General features: G+C 37.9%; 1 non-coding gene across 1 annotated transcript; it reads right to left on the reverse strand.

Moving 5' to 3' along the window:
- Positions 1-618: 618 nt before the first annotated feature.
- On the reverse strand, positions 619-725 carry LOC128292419 (small nucleolar RNA R71). The gene has a single exon (XR_008282404.1). It is a non-coding gene; the product is annotated as a small nucleolar RNA R71 (small nucleolar RNA).
- Positions 726-18685: the final 17960 nt, after the last annotated feature.

Genomic DNA, 18685 nt, shown 5'->3' on the forward strand with positions numbered 1-18685 from the left:
ATTTGATTTATATTTAACATTACTAACTTATTCTTTTTAATTTTGTGATTTTCTTATCAAGTGTTTATGAGTATAGATCGAATTATCGATTTACTCCCTGTAGACCCTGAAATTGAGTGAACTTTTAGAAAAAGAAAACGTGAACGAACAGCTCAAAGACAAGTCGAGATGGACCTTGGAAGTCAGAATTAAGACTAAGGTAATAAAGTCGATCATGTACAAAACCCCATCCTCATTGCCGATGATAGGGATCGATGCATCAGATAATATGCTGTGCCACTTTTCAATGAATTAAATCTAGGAATTAGAAGGCCAGATATTGAGGCAACCCAATTTGAATTGAAACCAGTGATGTTTCAAATGCTCCAAACGGTGGGCCAATTCAGTGGTATGCCCACAAAAGATCCACATCTCCACCTTCGATTGTTTATAGAGGTGAGTGATTCATTCAAGATAGTTGGTGTGACTGAGAACGCACTGAGGTTGAAGTTGTTTCCATACTCGTTGCAAGATCTAGTACGAGCATGGCTCAATTCATTACTACCAAATTCCATATCTACATGGCAAGAATTAGCAGAGAGATTTTTGATTAAGTATTTCCCGCCTAGCAAAAATGCTATGTTGAGAAACGGGGTCACAACTTTCCATCAATTGGATAACGAGTCTTTGTATGAGGCTTAGGAGCAATTCAAGGAGTTACATCGTAAGTGTCCTCATCATGAGATTCCTCATTGTATCTAGTTGGAGACATTTTATAGTGGTCTCAATGCACATACAAGATTGATGGTAGATGCTTTTGCAAATGGTGCAATTTTGTCTAAGTCTTACAATGAGGCTTATGAGATCATCGAGAGGATCGCGATTAATAACTATCAATGGCCAACAAATCAAACAGCTTCAGGAATATGTGTAGCTGAAGTTCATGAAGTTGGCACCCTCACTTCGTTATCAGCTCAGGTATCGTCTATTTCCTCTATGTTAAAATAGTTTACCGCTAATAGTGCTAATAATTTTGCAGCTCAGCCACCAAGTCTGTTTGAAGTTGTTTCTTGTGTGTACTATAGGGAGGGTCATTCTTTTGAGAATTGTCCATCAAATCCTGAGTCAGTGTACTACGTAGGGAACCAATATCAAAATAGGAGTGGACAAGGACCCTAGTCCAATTTTTACAATCCTTCATGGCATAATTAGCCTAACTTTTCTTGCACATCAATATTCAAGGAAATGGACTGAATAACAACTTCTTGTAGCATAGGTCCAACCAATCTCAAGGGTTTAATTAGTAAGCTCCAAAACCACCTCAAGCTGAGGCATCAAATAGTTTAGAGAACTTGTTGAAAGCGTACATGGCAAAGAATGACGCTTTGATCCAAAGCCAAGCAGCAACATTGAAAAATTTGGAAAACCAAATGGGTCAGTTAGCTACAGTGCTTCGTAATAGACCGCAAGGAAACTTGCCAAGTGATACTGAGAATCCAAGAAATTTTGGTAAAGAACATATCAAGGCAGTGGTATTACGAAGTGGTAAAATTCTAGAAACCCAATTGATTGATGTCGAAGATAAGCTCATTGAGAAGAATTAACCAGCTGTTGAAATTCTACACGAAAGGAATCAGAATCTGCAAAGACTGACAAGGTAAATCCTAACTTAGTAAATTCAGATACTTTAACATCTTCTTAGGATGCAGATTTACCTACTCAGAAAAGTTATCCAGTTCAACCAAAAGTTCCATCACCTCCATATCCGCAAAGATTGTAGCAATACAAGCAGAAACAGGATGTGCAATTCAAGAAATTTTTGGATGATCTGAAGTAGTTACACATCAATATTCCGTTGGTAGAGGCTTTAGAGCAAATGCCAAATTATATGAAGTTTATGAAGGACATACTGTCCAAGAAGAAACGATTGAGTGAGTATGAGACTGTTACCTTGACAAAGGAGTGCAGTGCATTCCTTTAGAACAAACTGCCACCAAAATTGAAAGACCCAGGAAGCTTTACTATGCCCTGTAACATTGGTGAATCTTACTATGGTAAAGCTTTGTATGACTTAGGAGCGTGTATCAACTTGATGCCTAAGTCTATTTTCAAGATGCTAGGGATAGCTGAAGTAAGACCTACAATTGTGATGCTTTAGCTAGAGGATCGATCTTTAGCATATCCCGAAGGAAAGATCGATGATGTTTTGGTAAGAGTCAATAAATTTATTTTTCCTGCTAATTTCATTTTCTTAGATTTTGAAGAAGATAAGGAAGTGCCGATCATCCTTGGGAGACCTTTCTTAGCCATGGGAAGAACCTTAATTGATGTGCAGAAAGGTGAACTTACCATGCGAGTTCAAGATGATCAGGTAACCTTTAACTATAATAGCCCGATTTTGGGCCTGGTCGGAACAGTGGTTTCGGAACCACTAACCTAAAGTCAGAGAAATTATTTTTAATATTATTTTATGTGTTATACAATGTTTATATGAGTGCATGAAAAGTTTGGTGAAATAATTTTAGTGATTGCATGCTCAATTGCGAAAAAGGACTAAATTGCATAAGGGACAAAAGTTTTATTTCATTAGCTAAAGGTGTCAAATAGCTAGAGAACCAAAATTAAGGGTCTTTAAAGAGAAAATAGGCCTTTATTAATGGCATGGCTGACCATGGGGACAAGAAAATCAAAAAGGTCAAAATTAGGTGAAATTTGGTGACCAATTTGACTAGAATAAAATAAAATAAAGAAAAGCTATCATTTTTTTTCTCTTCTTCTCTACTCCACCGAAATTTTTAGCAAGGAAGGGGTTTTGAGAGCTTGAAATTTTCAACCATTAAGTTCTCTCATAAGTAAGTGATTTTGATGACTTTTCTTGATAATTTTATACTTTTGGGACCTCTGTAACATAAGCTAACTAATGAGGGGACTATTTTGCAAAATGGTTGAGGGTCTAGGGTTTTACCATGAGAGTATTCATGTTGTTTTCTGAATTTTTATGGAAGAAAATGAATATTGGTTGTTAAACAAACAACTTTTGTTAAATAGTTTTCATGGAAAACTTAACTAAGGACCATTTTGCATAAGTTATAAATTATGTGGTAAATGTGTGAAATAATGAGAATTGTGGGCTGCTTCTAGTATAAAAGAATTCATCTAGGCTTGGGTAGTGAGAAAATTTGATAAAAATCGATTTACGAGCCTAGGGGTAAAATAGTAATTTTGTGAAAGTCTAGGGGCAAAATGGTCATTTTGCCAAAATATGAATTATGAAATGCATTGATTAATATGATGATCAAATTAGTAAATTTTTATCATTTTAAATCAAGAAATACGAAATCTGGACCTAAACCGGGGGAAGGCCAAGCAAGTAGACTAAATCCAAATAGTTGTCCACTTTTTGTATTCCGAGGTAAGCTGTATGTAAATAAGTTAGCTTTATCGCTATTATGTGTTGAATGATTGATTTTTCATAATATATTTGAATGTGATTATGAATAATGCGTGATCAAATTAATGTGGTAAATTCCCGGTTGAGCCTAGGAATAGATTGAATATCCACACCATGACATTTGGGTGATATGTGTGCCAGTGTAAGGCCATATCTGGGATATGGCATCGGCCATGATATGAGAGCCAGTGTAAGACCATGCTTGGAACATAGCTTCGGTAATGTAATGAGAGCCAATGTAAAACCATGTCTAGGACATGACACAGACTACATTATGAGAGCCAGTGTAAGACCATGTTTGGGACATGGCATCGGCATTGAGACGAGAACTAGTGTAAGACCATGTCTGGTCGACATTTGAGCCAGTGTAAGACCATGTTTAAAACATGGCATCAAAAATTCACCCTTTTGTGTAAAGCTTGTCAGATATCCTTTAGTATTCTAAATGGTTTCACGGGTTATTTTAAAGCTTATGATAATGATATGGAATGATATAATCATGTTGTGAGTGGACAGGTTCTTATTCGAAATTCATGAGATATGAGTCTAGTTATGTTGCATTGACGGTAAGAATGACATTAGTAAGTTCCTGATATGAAATGATTTTGGGACGCTATCGAAATCTTTGGTTTATACTTGTGATATATAAGTATGTAGTGATATTTACCCATGTTCACTCAAGAATGTTGTATTGATTTATAATATGCATGGTTGATGTTGTTACTTATTTATATGCAACATACTAAGCTTTATGCTTACTCCCTATCCTTTCCATTTTCTTATAGTGTCACCAAGCTAGTATCGGGGATCAAAGAACGTCAGAGGCATCAATCACACTATTACCTGAAGCTTTTGGTATAGTTAGTTTAAATGTTTTGATTGTGGCATTATAGGGACCTAAATCTTTTTTTAAGTGTATTGTTAATTTAGCCATAAGTGTTGGCTCATATGATGGATGTGATATTCATTTTGTATAGGCCATTAATGGTTTTGGTTAATATTGTGTAGGTTGGGGCAAGTAAGGGTGGCAAAGAGGCTTGGTAAGTAGCCTTATTTTTGTCCACATGGGTAGACACACAGACGTGTGTCTAGGCCGTGTGTGACAGACGGTCTGCCCCACGGGCGTGTAGTCCGGCCGTGTGTCCCCTGCACCTCAATTTTACAAGTCAATATGCATAGTAGTAAACACAGAGGTAGAGACACGGTCGTATGTCTCAGCTGTGTGGAGGACACGGCCTAACACACGGGCGTGTGCCTTGGCCGTGCGCCCTTAATTGGTTGATGACGTGTGAAACAGAATGTCAAGGTTTTTGTACACGGGCTGAGACATGAGCGTGTCCTGGCCGTGTGAGGGACACAAGGTCATAGACACGGGCGTGTGCCAGGCCGTGTAAAAACCCCTGTAGGTTCGAATAAAAAAATAAACTCATACGGGTTAGGGACACGGGCGTGTCCAGATATGCCCAGGCTGTGTGAGCTACACGGGTCTTTAGCACGATCATGTTAAGACGACACACAAGCATGTCACTTTTCTACACGGACATGTGCCCTGTTTACCTTGAAAAATTTCAAAGTTTTCCAAAGTACTCAGTTAAGTCCTGAACCTTTTTCGAAGCATGTTTTGGGCCTCGTAGGCTCGTATTAGGGACTTTATGTTTGGTTTTCAAAGAGTTTTAATTTGGACGAAAATTTATGGCACGAAAATGTTTGTAAAAATGTGTTTAAGTATAGTAACACCTCGAATCCTATTCCATCGTTGAATTGGGTAAAGGGTGTTATATTTAGTGGTATCAGAGCTATGGTTTAGTCGATTTTCAGACTAACCTAGCATGAGTACGAGTTTAGCTATACATCCCATAAATATATTGTGATAGTGTGACGACTCTTGACAAATTTAAATTGTGTTTTCATTTAGTAAATGGATCCCGACGGAGCAATGGTAGACGATGTAGAGAGTAATGCGCCGGCTCCCACTAATGGGATTGCGCTAGTAGTGAACGGGCCCGTGACAATGAATCAGGGTAGAGGGGCTAGAGAAGCCTTCCTCCATATGATGGATGCCTGACATTGAAAATTTGTTCTTGCAACACTCCACCTCTCCCACCTCCTCCGATTCCTCAATTTTCCCATATGGGTCCCCAAGGAGTAGAAATGGTTAGGAGAGAAAAACTTCCGGTAGATAGAATTCGTAAACACAGAGCTGAGGAATTTCGAGCTAAAATTGTCTATGACCCAGAGAGAGTAGAATTCTGATTGGAAAATACCATTAGGGTATTCGATGAATTGTCTTGCTCCCCTATGGAGTGCATTAAGTGTGTTGTGTTAGTCCTGCGAGACTCGGCCTACCAATGGTAGAACACCCTTGTGTCGGTGTACCAAGCGAAGGAATTACATGGGAGTTTTACTAGGAGGAATTTCAAAAGAAGCATATTAGTCAGAGGTTTATAGACCAGAAGAGGAAAGAATTTATAAAATTGAAGCAATGTCGAATGACGATAACAAAGTATGAGTGTGAGATCGTGAGACTCAGCAAATACGCTAGGGAGTGCGTATCTACCAAAGCTATTACATGCAAGAGGTTTAAAGATAGTTTGAACGAAGACATCAGATTGTTGGTTGGCATTTTGGAGTTAAGAGAATTTTTAGTACCTGTTGAAAGAGCATGTAAGTCTGAAGAATTAGCCAAAGAGAATAGGAGAGCTAACATTGAGTCACGTGACTCAAAGAAAAGACAAATAGGAAGATCATTTTAGACCTCATCCAAGAGATCAAGGGAGGTTCCCACTAGAACAAATGCGTCGACATGATTCTCGAGCAGAAACAAGAATAAGCAGTATGCGGCATCTAAAGCTCAGACCACTTCCATTGCGAGCATTGGTAGTGCTCGACCGAATAGATCGGAGTATTCACAGTGTGGTAGACGACATTTCAATGAGTACCGAGGTAATGATAGGGGTTACTTCAAGTGTGGTTCACTAGACCACTTTATTCGAAACTATCTTGAGATGGAGGAGAAGGAAAAAAAGGAAGATGTGAGAGCGAATAATGCTCCCTCGAGGGGTAGACCACAGAAGAAACTTGGGAGTGGAGCTGGCAGTATAGGAACGCCTAGAGATTCTACTGTAAGGTCCAAGGATAGAGCGCCTGCAAGGACATATGCCGTTCGCGCCCGCAAAGATGCTGCGTATCCTGATGTGATTACGGCTACCTTTTCTATCTATGATATATCTGTGATTGTTTTGATCGACTCGGGGTCTAACCACTATTATATTTTCATGAAATTGGTACCTAGTATGAATATACTAGTGGAGTCTACTAAATTTGTGGTAAAAGTGTCCAACCCGTTAGGCAAACATGTAATAGTTGACAAAATGTATAGAGATTGTCCTTTAATGGTTAGGGGCCACTGTTTTTTGGCTAATCTCATGCTACTACCGTTTGATGAATTTGACCTAATTCTTGGCATGGATTGGCTGATTATTCATAACTTGTTAGTAAACTATGGTAATAATTTTATTGAATTGAGATGTGAAAATGGGGATACTATCCGGGTTGAATCAGGTAAATCAAACAGCTTACCAGTACTGATTTCTTCTATGACTGCTGAGAAATACATGAGAAAAGGGTATGAATCCTACCTTGAATTTGTGTTGAATACCTAAGAGTCAGGAGTAAAGATTGAGTCAGTGTCAGTGGTATGTGAGTACCCGGATGTGTTTCCAAAAGAATTGTCCGGATTACTTCCAACTAGGGAAGTTGAGTTTGGTATCGAGTTGGTCCCTAGTACGGCACCTATCTTGATTGCTCCGTATAGGATGGCACCATTGGAGTTAAAAGAGTTGAAGGCTCAACTACAAGAATTAATAGATAAGGGTTTTGTGAGACTGAGTTGTTTTCTGTGAGGTGCTCCAGTACTTTTTGTGAAAAAGAAAGACGGGTTGATGAGGTTGTGTATAGACTACAGACAGCTCAACAAGGTGACTGTGAAGAACAAGTATCCTTTGCCTAGAATCAATGATTTTTGATCAATTAAAGGGAGCCACAGTGTTTTCTAAGATAGACTTGAGATCCGGTTATTACCAACTAAGAGTTAAGGAGCAAGATGTGTCGAAAATCACATTTCGGACGAGATATGAGCATTATGAGTTCCTTGTAATGCCCTTTGGCTTAACAAATGCCCCCACCGTGTTTATGACTTGATGAATCGTATTTTTCAGCCATACTTGGATAAGTTCGTGGTTGTTTTATCGATGATATATTGATTTATTCTCGTGATAAAATTGAGCACATGGAGCATTTAAGAACCATTTTGAAGACATTAAGAGATAAACAGTTATATGCCAAGTTTAGTAAAAGTGAGTTTTGGCTCCGAGAGGTTGGATTCTTGGGACACATCGTGTCAGGCGGTGGAATTAGAGTTGACCCGAGTAAGATCTCGGCTATTGTCGAGTGGAAACTACCGAGGAATGTATCGAAGATTAGAAGCTTTCTAGACTTAGCGGGTTACTATAGACGATTTGGTAAAGGATTCTCCATGATTGCTACTCCAATGACAAGATTGTTGCAGAAAGATATCAAGTTCAAATGGACGGAAAAATGCCAACAGAGTTTTGAGAAACTAAAGGCATTGTTGGCTGACGCTCCAATTTTAGTGCAACCAAAGCCGGGAAAAGAATTTGTAATGTATAGCGATGCATCCTTGAATGGATTAGGATGCGTGCTCATGCAAGAAGGCAAGGTTATAGCATATGCCTCGAGACAACTGAAGCTGCATCAAAAAAATTATCTGACTCACAACTTAGAGTTAATCGCATAGTGTTCACACTGATGATTTGTAGACACCACTTGTATGGCGAGAAACGCCGGGTATTCATTGGCTATAAAAGCCTAAAATATTTGATGACTCAAAAGGATTTGAATCTACGGCAACGAAGGTGGCTGGATTTAATTAAATATTACGATTTAGTAATTGACTATCACCCTGGAAAGGCGAACGTGGTCCTAGATGCATTAAGTGGGAAGTTATTGTTTTCCTTGAGAGCTATGAATACTCAGTTGTCTGTAAGAGTTGAGAGCTAGACCTATGTTTCTTCAAGAGATTTGTAAAGCTCAGAAGAGTGACAAAGATTTACAAGCCAAGATGACTCAGTATGAGGTAGTTGACGAATCAGATTTTCGGATTAGTACCGACGGTTGTTTGATGTTCTGAGATAGGGTCTGTATACCTAGAGATGATAAGCTTATTGGGAAAATTCTTCACGAGGCACATAGTAGTTGTATGTCAATCCCTCCAGGTAGTACTAAGATGTATAATGACTTAAAGAGATTGTATTGGTAGCTGGGCATGAAAGAGACATCTCAGAGTTAGTGTCGAAATGTTTAATTTGTTAGCAAGTGAAAGCCGAGCGCCAAGTACCTTTGGGTTTACTTTAGCCTATGATGGTTCCCGAATGGAAATGGGATCGAAATACCATTGATTTTGTGATGGGATTGCCATTGTCACCCAGAAAGAAAGATGTTGTTTGGGTTATAGTTGATCGACTAACAAAATCAGCTCACTTTGTTCCGGTACGTACTGATTACTCACTAGATAAGCTAGCCGAGTTATATATTTTTGATATTGTGAGACTTCATGGGGTGCCCTTATCATTTATTTCAGATAGGGATCTGAGGTTCACTTCGCGGTTTTGGAAAATGTTACAAGAAGCTTTGGGAACAAAGTTGAATTTTAGCACGGCTTTCCATTCACAAACTGATGGCCAGTCAAAGAGAGTAATTCAGATTTTTGAGGACATGTTAAGGTGTTGTGTCCTTGAATTCCAAGGCAGTTAGTGAAAGTATTTACCGCTGGTAGAGTTCACCTACAACAATAGCTATCAGTCGAGTTTGAAAATGATGCCTTATGAGGCTTTATACGGGCGTAAGTGTCGAAAGTCCTTATTTTGGACTGAGCTTAGAGAAATTTATATTCATGGGGTCAACTTAGTTAAAGAGACCGAAGAAAAAGTTAAGGTAATTTGTGATTGTTTGAAGGTCACTTCAGATAGACAGAAATCCTATGTGGATTTGAAACGAAAGGAAATTGAGTTTCAAGTGGGTGATAAGGTTTTTTTGAAAGTGTCCCCGTGGAAGAAAGTCCTCCAATTCGGTAAGAAAGGAAAACTAAGTCCACGTTTTATTTGACCTTATGAGGTGACGGAGAGAATTGGACCCGTAGCTTATCGACTAGCCTTGCCATCTGACTTAGAGAAGATCCATATATTTTCCATGTGTCAATGTTGTGCCATTACTGTTCTGACCCTTCGTACATTCTTTCGCCAACAGAGATTGAGTTTCGATCAGACATAAAAGAGCCAATTAAGATCTCAGCCTGAGAGGTCAAACAATTGAGAAATAAAAGTATCGCACTCGTGAAAGTACTGTGGCATCGACATGGGTTTGCAGAGGCAACATGAGAACCCAAGGAGACTATGAGATATCAATCCCTAACCTTTTCATTGGTAAGATTTTTGGGGACGAAAATCCCTAAGGGGGAGAATTGTAACAGCCCGATTTTGGGCCTAGTCGGAACAGTGGTTTCGAAACCACTAAACCAAGGTCAGAGAAATTATTTTTAATATTATTTTATGTGTTATAGCTTGTTTATATGAGTGCATGAAAATTTTGGTGAAATAATTTTAGTGATTGCATGCTCAATTGCGAAAAACGACTAAATCGCATAAGGGACAAAAGTTTTATTTCATTAGCTAAAGGTGTCAAATAGCTAGAGAACTAAAATTAAGAGTCTTTAAAGAGCAAATAGGCCTTTATTAATGGCATGGCCGACCATAGGGACAAGAAAATAAAAAAGGTAAAAATTAGGTGAAATTTGATGACCAATTTGACTAGAATAAAATAAAATAAGGAAAAACTATCATCTTTTTTTCTCTTATTCTCTTCTCTACCGAAATTTTCAGCAAGGAAGGGGTCTTGAAAGCTTGAAATTTTCAGCCATTAAGTTCTCTCATAAGTAAGTGATTTTGCTGACTTTTCTTGATAATTTTTGTACTTTTGGGACCCTTGTAGCATAAGCTAACTAATGAGGGGACTATTTTGCAAAATGGTTGAGGGTTTAAGGTTTTTCCATAAGAGTATTCATGTTGTTTGCTGAATTTTTATGGAAGAAAATGAATCTTGTTTGTTAAACAAACAACTTTTGTGAAGAAGTTTTCATGGAAAGCCTTATTAAGGACCATTTTGCATAAGTTATAAATTATGTGATAAATGTGTGAAATAATGGGAATTGTGGGCTACTTCTAGTATAAAAAGAATTTAGCTAGGCTTGGGTAGTTAGAAAATTTGATAGAAATCCATTTACGAGCCTAGGGGTAAAATAGTAATTTTGTGAAAGTTTAGGGGTAAAATGGTCATTTTTCCAAAATAAGAATTATGAAATGCATTGATTAATATGATGATTAAATTAATGAATTTTTATCATTTTAGATCAAGAAATACGAAATTCGGACCTAGACTAGGAAGTAGACTAAATCCAAATAGTCATCCACTTTTTGTATACCGAGGTAAGCTGTACGTAAATAAGTCAGCTTTATCGCTATTATGTGTTGAATGATTGATTTTGCATAATATGTTTGAATGTGATTATGAATAATGTGTGATGAAATTAATGTGGTAAATTCCCGGTTGAGCCTAGGAATAAATTGGATATCCACCCCATGACATTTGGGTGATATGTGTGCTAGTGTAAGACCATGTCTGGGACATGGCATCGGCCACGATATGAGAGCCAGTGTAAGACCATGTTTGGAACATGGCATCAGCAATGTAATGAGAGCTAGTGTAAGACCATGTTTGGGACATGGCATCAGCATTGATATGTGCGCTAGTGTAACACCATGTCTGGGACATGGCATCGGCCACATTATAAGAGCCAGTGTCCCAGACAAGCTTTAGGTGATAGTGTTATCGATGCCTCTGATGTCTCTTGACCCCCGACACTAGCTTGGTGACACTATAAGAAAATGGAAAGGAGAGGGAGTAAGCATAAAGCTTAATATGTTGTATATAAATAAGTAACAACATGAACCATGCATATTATAAATCAATACAACATTCTTGAGTGATCTTGGGTAACTATCACTACATGCTTATATATCACAAGTATAAACCAAAGATTTTGATATCGTCTCAAAATCATTTCATAGTTGGAACTTACTCATTTCATTCTTACCATCAATGCAACATAACTAGACTCATATCTCATGAATTTTGAATAAGAACCTGTACCACTAACAACATGATTATATCATTCCATATCATTATCATAAGCTTTAAAATAACCCGTGTAACCATTTGGAATACTAAAGGATATCTGACAAGCTATACACAAAAGGGTGAATTGTCAATGCCATGTTTCAAACATGGTCTTACACTGGCTCACATGTCGAAGCCGATGCCATGTCCTAGACAATGCCTTACACTAACTCTTGTCTCAATGCCGATACCATGTCCCAGACATATTAAGCTTTAAAATAACCCGTGAAACCATTTGGAATATTAAAGGATATCTGACAAGGTTTACACAAAAGGGTGAATTGCCGATGCCATGTTCCAAGCATGGTCTTACACTGGCTCACATGTCGAGGCCCATTCCATGTCCCAGACATGGTCTTACACTAGCTCTCATCTCAATGTCTGGAACATGGTCTAGGACATGGCATGGTTGATGTTGTTACTTATTTATATGTAACATACTAAGCTTTATGCTTACTCCCTTTCATTTCCATTTTCTTATAGTGTCACCAAGCTAGTGTCAGGGATCAAGAGACGTCAGAGGCATCGATAACACTATCACCTAAAGCTTTTGGTATAGCTAGTTTAAATGTTTTGATTGTGGCATGTATAGGGACTTGAATCTTTTGTTTAGAGTCTTGTTAGTTTAGCCACAAGCGTTGGCTCATATGATGGATGTGATATTCATTTTGTATAGGCCATTAATGTTGGTAAATATTGATTATTATTAAATGCATTTGATGCAAATTTCTCATAGTTGTGGTTGATAGGGTTATATGTGCTATGCTTGGAATGGTTTTGGTTAATACTGTGTAGGTTGGTGCAAGTAAGGGTGGCAAAGAGGCTTTGAAAATAGCCTTATTTTTTTCCACATGGGCAGACACACAGGCTTGTGTCTAGGTTGTGCGTGACACACGGACTGCCCCACGGGCATGTAGTCCGGCTGTGTGCCCCCTGCACCTCAATTTTACAAGTCAGAATGCATGGTAGTAAACACACGGGTAGAGACACGGGTAGAGACATGGGTGTGTGTCTCAGCTGTGTGGAGGACACGGCCTAACACACGAGCGTGTACCTTGGCCGTGCGCCCTTAATTGGTTGATGACATGTGAAATAGAATGTCAAGGTTTTTGTACATGGGCTGAGACACGGGCGTGTCATGGCCGTATGAAGGGCACAAGGCCATGGACACTGACGTGTACCAGGCCGTGAAAAAACCCTTGTAGGTTCAAATTGAAAAATAAACCCACACAGGTTAAGGACACGGGCGTGTCCAGATATGCCCAGGCCGTGTGAGCTACATGGGCCTTCAGCACGATCATGTTAAGACGACACAGGGGCGTGTCACTTTTCTACACAGGCATGTGCCCTATTTACCTTGAAATTTTTAAAGTTTTCAAAAGTACTCAGTTAAGTCCTGAATCTTTTTCGAAGCGTGTTTTAGGTGTCGTGGGCTCGTATTAAGGACTTTATGTTTGGTTTTCAAAAAGTTTTAATTTGGATGAAAATTTATGGCACGTCAATGTTTGTAAGCATGTGTTTAAGTACGGTAACACCTTGTATCCTGTTCCGGCGTTGCACTATAATAGGTGTTACCTTAACATTCTTAAAGAAATGAAATTTCCCGATCCGACAGAAGAGTGTTCAGTTATGGAAGAGATAGAAACCTTAATTTCTATGGAAAGCAATTTTGAAGAAGATCCATTAGAGAAAGCCTTAGATCTTGACCCTTTAGAGGATGAAGAAGGTGAAGAAAACATGGCTTTGATGGAAGCCAATCTGTGAGGAGTTAGAAGTCAAAGAATTTGTGCAACCCAAGTTGTCAATTGAAGAACCACCTAAACTCGAACTAAAGGTGCTTTCTTCCCATTTGAAATATGTTTATTTAGTTGACTATTCCACTTTACCTGTGATTATTTTAGCAGAATTGACGAAAGATCAAGAGGAGCAGCTAATTGTTATTCTAAAGAAATTTAAGAAAGCAATTGGTTGGACCATAGCTGATATTCGAGGTATAAGCCCTTCTTTTTTAATGCATAAAATTATTTTAAAAGAAGGTGAAAGAGCTTGAATTGATGGGGAAAGGAGGCTCAATCCTATTATGAAAGAAGTTGTGAGAAAGGAAGTGATCAAATGGTTAGATGCAAGAACCATCTATCCTATTTCAGATAGTTCGTAGGTAAGTCCGGTGCAGTGTTTGCCAAAGAAAGGTGGAATCATGATTATTGAAAATGAGCGTAACGAGTTGATTCCAATGAGAACTGTTTTTGGTTGGAGAATCTGTATTGATTACAGAAAATTGAATACAGCCACTCGGAAGGACCATTTTCCGTTGCCTTTTATGGAACAGATGTTAGATCAATTGCAGGTAATGAATTCTATTATTTTAGATCAATTGCAGGTAATGAATTCTATTATTTTTTAGATGTCAATTTGGGATATAACCAAATAGTTTTAGCTCTGGAGGACCAACATAAAACAACGTTTGTCCATACGGTACGTTTTCTTTTAGGCGAATGCCTTTTGGTTTGCAATGCACCTACAACATTTCAACGATGCATGATAGCAATATTCACTGATATGGTTGAAAATTGAGTTGAGGTTTTCATGGATGATTTTTCTATTTTTGGTAATACTTATGATATTTTTTTGAGTAATTTGGCTAAGGTATTGAAGTGATGTGAAGAGATGAATCTTATCCTTAACTGGGAGAAATGCCATTTTATGGTTAAGGAAGGGATTGTCTTAGGGAATAAAATCTCAAAGAGAGAAATTGAAGTCGATAAAGAAAAGGTGGACGTAATTGAACGATTATTGGCCCCAATTAATGTGAAAGGAGTCAGAAGTTTCTTAGACCATGCCGATTTTTACTGAATGTTTATCAAAGATTTCTCGAAAATTTCTAAACCGTTGTGTTTATTGTTGGAGAAAGATACAGTGTTTGATTTCAACAAAGCATGTTTGAAAGCTTTTGAAGATCTGAAAAAAAGGGTTAATCTTAGCCCTAATAATCGTTACACTTGATTGGAACTCACCTTTTGAGTTGATGTGTGATGCAAGCGATTATGTCGTTGGAGTTGTGATGGGTCAAAGAAGAAACAAAGTGTTTCACCCTATTTGCTATGCAAGAATAACTTTGACGGAAGCCCAACTCAATTATACGGTAACTAAAAAGGAATTACTTGCTATAGTTTTTGCTTTTGACAAATTTCGTTCATATCTTATAAGTACCAAAGTTACAATATTTACTGACCATGCGGCCATTAAATACTTGCTCACGAAGAATGATGCAAAATCGAGGCTAATTCATTGGATACTATTACTCCAAGAATTTGACCTTGAGATTCAAGACAAAAAAGGTGTCGAAAATCAAATAGCTGATCATGTGTGCTTATCAACGAGAATTTCCCAGATGAACACTTATTTGAGGTAAGTCGAATTCATGAAACACCTTGGTTTGTTGATTTTTCCAATTATCTTGCATGTGGAATAATTCCTCGAGAAATGACATAACAACAAAGGAAAAAATTCCTTCATGATAGTCGTGTTATTTTTGGAAGGATCCGTTTTTGTTCAAACAGTGTGCAGATAATACAATCAGAAAGTGTGTAGCTGAAAGTGAGATTGATGAGATCTTGTATCGCTGCCATTCATATCCAAGTGGGAGATACTTTGGTGGTTCACGTACTGCAGCAAAGATTTTGCAAGAAGGTTTCTTTTGGCCTACGCTATTTAAAGATGCTTATGCTTATGTGAAGAACTGTGATAAATGCCAAAGGACCGAAAATATATCAAGGAGGAATGAGATTCCCTTGACAAACATTTTGGAGATTGTATTGTTCGACGTATGGGGCATTAACTTCTTAGGCCCGTTTCCTTCTTTGTATGGGAACAAATACATCTTAGTTGTAGTGGACTATGTATCCAAGTGGGTTGAAGCTGAAGCATACCCTACAAATGATGCTAAGGTAGTCATGCGGTTCCTACATAAGCACGTGTTTACACGATTTAGGACACCAATAGCTATTATTAGTGATAAAGGTTCTCACTTAGTGAACAAATGACTTAAGTGGTTGCTTGACAAATACGATGTGAAGAACAAGATTGCTACTACCTATCACCCCAGTCTAATGGGCAAGTTGGAAGAGTGAACCATGAAATCAAAGGTATCCTTGAAAGGGTAGTACGCCCTAGCAGAAAAGATTGGTCTCGAAGGCTCGTTGATGCATTATGGGCCTATCGAATCGCATTTAAGACACTGTTAGAATGACTCATTATCTATTAGTCTTTGGGAAGGCATGTCATTTGCCATTAGAGTTGGAGAATAGAGCTCATTGGGCTTTGAAGTAGTTGAACTTTGATCTTAAGCAAGCTGGTGAGAGAAGGATGTTACAACTTGATGAGTTGGAAGAGCTGAGGTTGTTTTCCTATGAGAATGCCAAAATGTGTTTAAAGAAGGTTAGAAGGTTTTGTTGTTTAATTCAAGGTTGAAGTTATTTCTTAGGAAGCTTAAATCCCGATGAAAGGACCCTATACCATATACCAAGTTTATCCTTATGGAGCTATTTAATAAACCGTAATTTATACATATTTTTACCCCATGCTTAACGCATTTTATGGATGATTTTTCCTTAGAATTGGTGAATTCGATGCTCCTAAGCCGGAGTCACCATCAAGACTGAATATCTCCCCTCAATTTCCCTTCAGGAATTTTGGGTTTTCTTTATGTTTTGTAGTCATTATTCCTTTGAGATGTTTTCCTTTTAGTTATAAACTAAATCCCCTAAATACCTAAGGGGAATGAAACCTAAGACGAATCTTGTTATTATTTTCTGAATTGTATGATAAATATTTGACTTGTTCTTAATTATGTGTTCTTAATTCTTATTTTGATATCCCAGGATACTGATTCAAGATAAGCTCTTATTCAGAGGAGGAATAGGCCCTGTCTAAGAGTACATTTGTCATAATTAAGCGGAGTTGATTACGTGCCTAGACATAGGGTGACAAGATTTTGCCAGATTAGGGTGAAACCTAATAAGGGGATCCATAGATCGAGTTAATGCAACCCTAGGGTGTTAATTAGTGAAAAGTCTCAATTATTCAATCTACGGATTAGACGTTATTAGTCCTGAATAGGGATAATAACATAACTTAGAGATCTCTACGGGACAAGTTAAATGAATAAATCGTCTAATTCGGAGCCAGAACAACAAGTAATGTCTAGGTGGATTTTTCCTTAGGTATTGTCTTAATTCAATCGTTTTGCAAAAGTAATCCCCCAATTTTACTTTCTGCGAATTCTTAGTTTAGATAATTAGTTAGTTAAAACAAAACCCCCTTATTCTTAGGCTAAATAATAAAAAAATAGTCATTACTAGTACTTTTAGTTCCTTTGGGTTCGACATCCCAGTCTTACTAAAACTATACTACTGTTCGATAGGTACACTTGCCTACATTGTGATAATAGTTAGTTTCAAGAACGATTATTTATAAATATTTAAAACTTGTCACATGAAAATCGCGATCAAGTTTTTGACGCCGTTTTCGGGGAACTAAGATATTAGGAATGCTCAATTTTTATTACTTTAGCCATTTATTTTTCTTGCAAATTAATTTTAATTTTATTATTATTTATTAATTTACTTTTTCTTTCTCTTGATAGGTTTTTATAGTTTATGACTAGAAGAAACCCGTCAGGACCACTACTTTTTGACGAAGAAATCGATCGCACTGTTCGCAGAAACCAAAGAGAAATAAGACAAAGCTTAAGATACACAGAGAACGAGCAAGAGGACAATGCTCAACCCCCAACAAAAGAGATGGCTGAAAACCAAGACAATCAGCTACCTCCTGCGATACACGTTGAACTACCAAATCAGAATCCTGCTCCTCGTACTATGAATGATTATGCTAAACCTACTTTAATAGGAACTGAGTCAAGTATAGTTAGGCCTGCTATTGTTGCAAATAAATTTTAACTAAAACCTAACACTATTCAAATGATACAGCAATTTGTTCAGTTTGATGGTTTGCAGGATGAGGATCCAAACACTCACTTGGCAAATTTCTTGGAATTCTGCGATACATTTAAAATTAATGGCGTTTCTGATGATGCCATTCGTCTTCGGTTATTCCCTTTTCATAGAGAAACAAAGCTAAAAAGTGGTTGAACTCGTCACCACGAGGGTCAATCACTACTTGGGAACAAATGACCGAAAAATTTCTATTAAAATATTTTTCGCTGGCTACAGGTGCCCTCATCATGGGTTATCGCTTTGGCTACAGGTTCAAACATTCCATAATGGCCTAAATCCTTCAACTCGATAAATGGTTGACACAGCTGCTGGTGGAACCATAAATAATAAAACACCTAAAAATGCTTATGAGTTTATTGAAGAGATGTCACTGAATAACTATCAATGGCACGTCATGAAGACTAAGCCAACGAAAACAGCAGGCATTTATAACGTCGATTTGGTCACTATGCTGTCAAACCAGGTAGAACTTCTAAATAAAAAGATTGATGGTTTACTTGGTTCTACTCAGGTACATCCAGTAATGAGGTGCGAGACAAATGGAGGAGGAGCATGCATAGAGTATCAACCCTTCAACCCTAGCATCGAGGAGGAACAAGTCCAATATATTGGTAATAATAACTCTAGATCCCAAAATAACCCATATAGTAACACTTATAATAAAGGTTGGAGGAATCATCCCAATTTCTCATGGGGTGGTCAAGGAAATCAAAGAACACAACATCCTCTGGATTTTCAATAACCACCCTATCAACAGGAAAAGAAACCGAACCTTGAAGAGATGCTGTCTAAATTTATCTTGGTGTCAGAAACCCGTTTCCAGAACACTGAGAGAACACTTAAAAATCAACAAGCGTTGATCCAAGGGCTCGAAACTCAGATCAACCAGCCTTCCAAACTAATCTCCGAACGACCAAAAGGTAGCTTG

The sequence above is a fragment of the Gossypium arboreum genome, chromosome 4 (genome assembly GCF_025698485.1).
Source record: "Gossypium arboreum isolate Shixiya-1 chromosome 4, ASM2569848v2, whole genome shotgun sequence".
NCBI lineage: Eukaryota > Viridiplantae > Streptophyta > Magnoliopsida > Malvales > Malvaceae > Gossypium > Gossypium arboreum.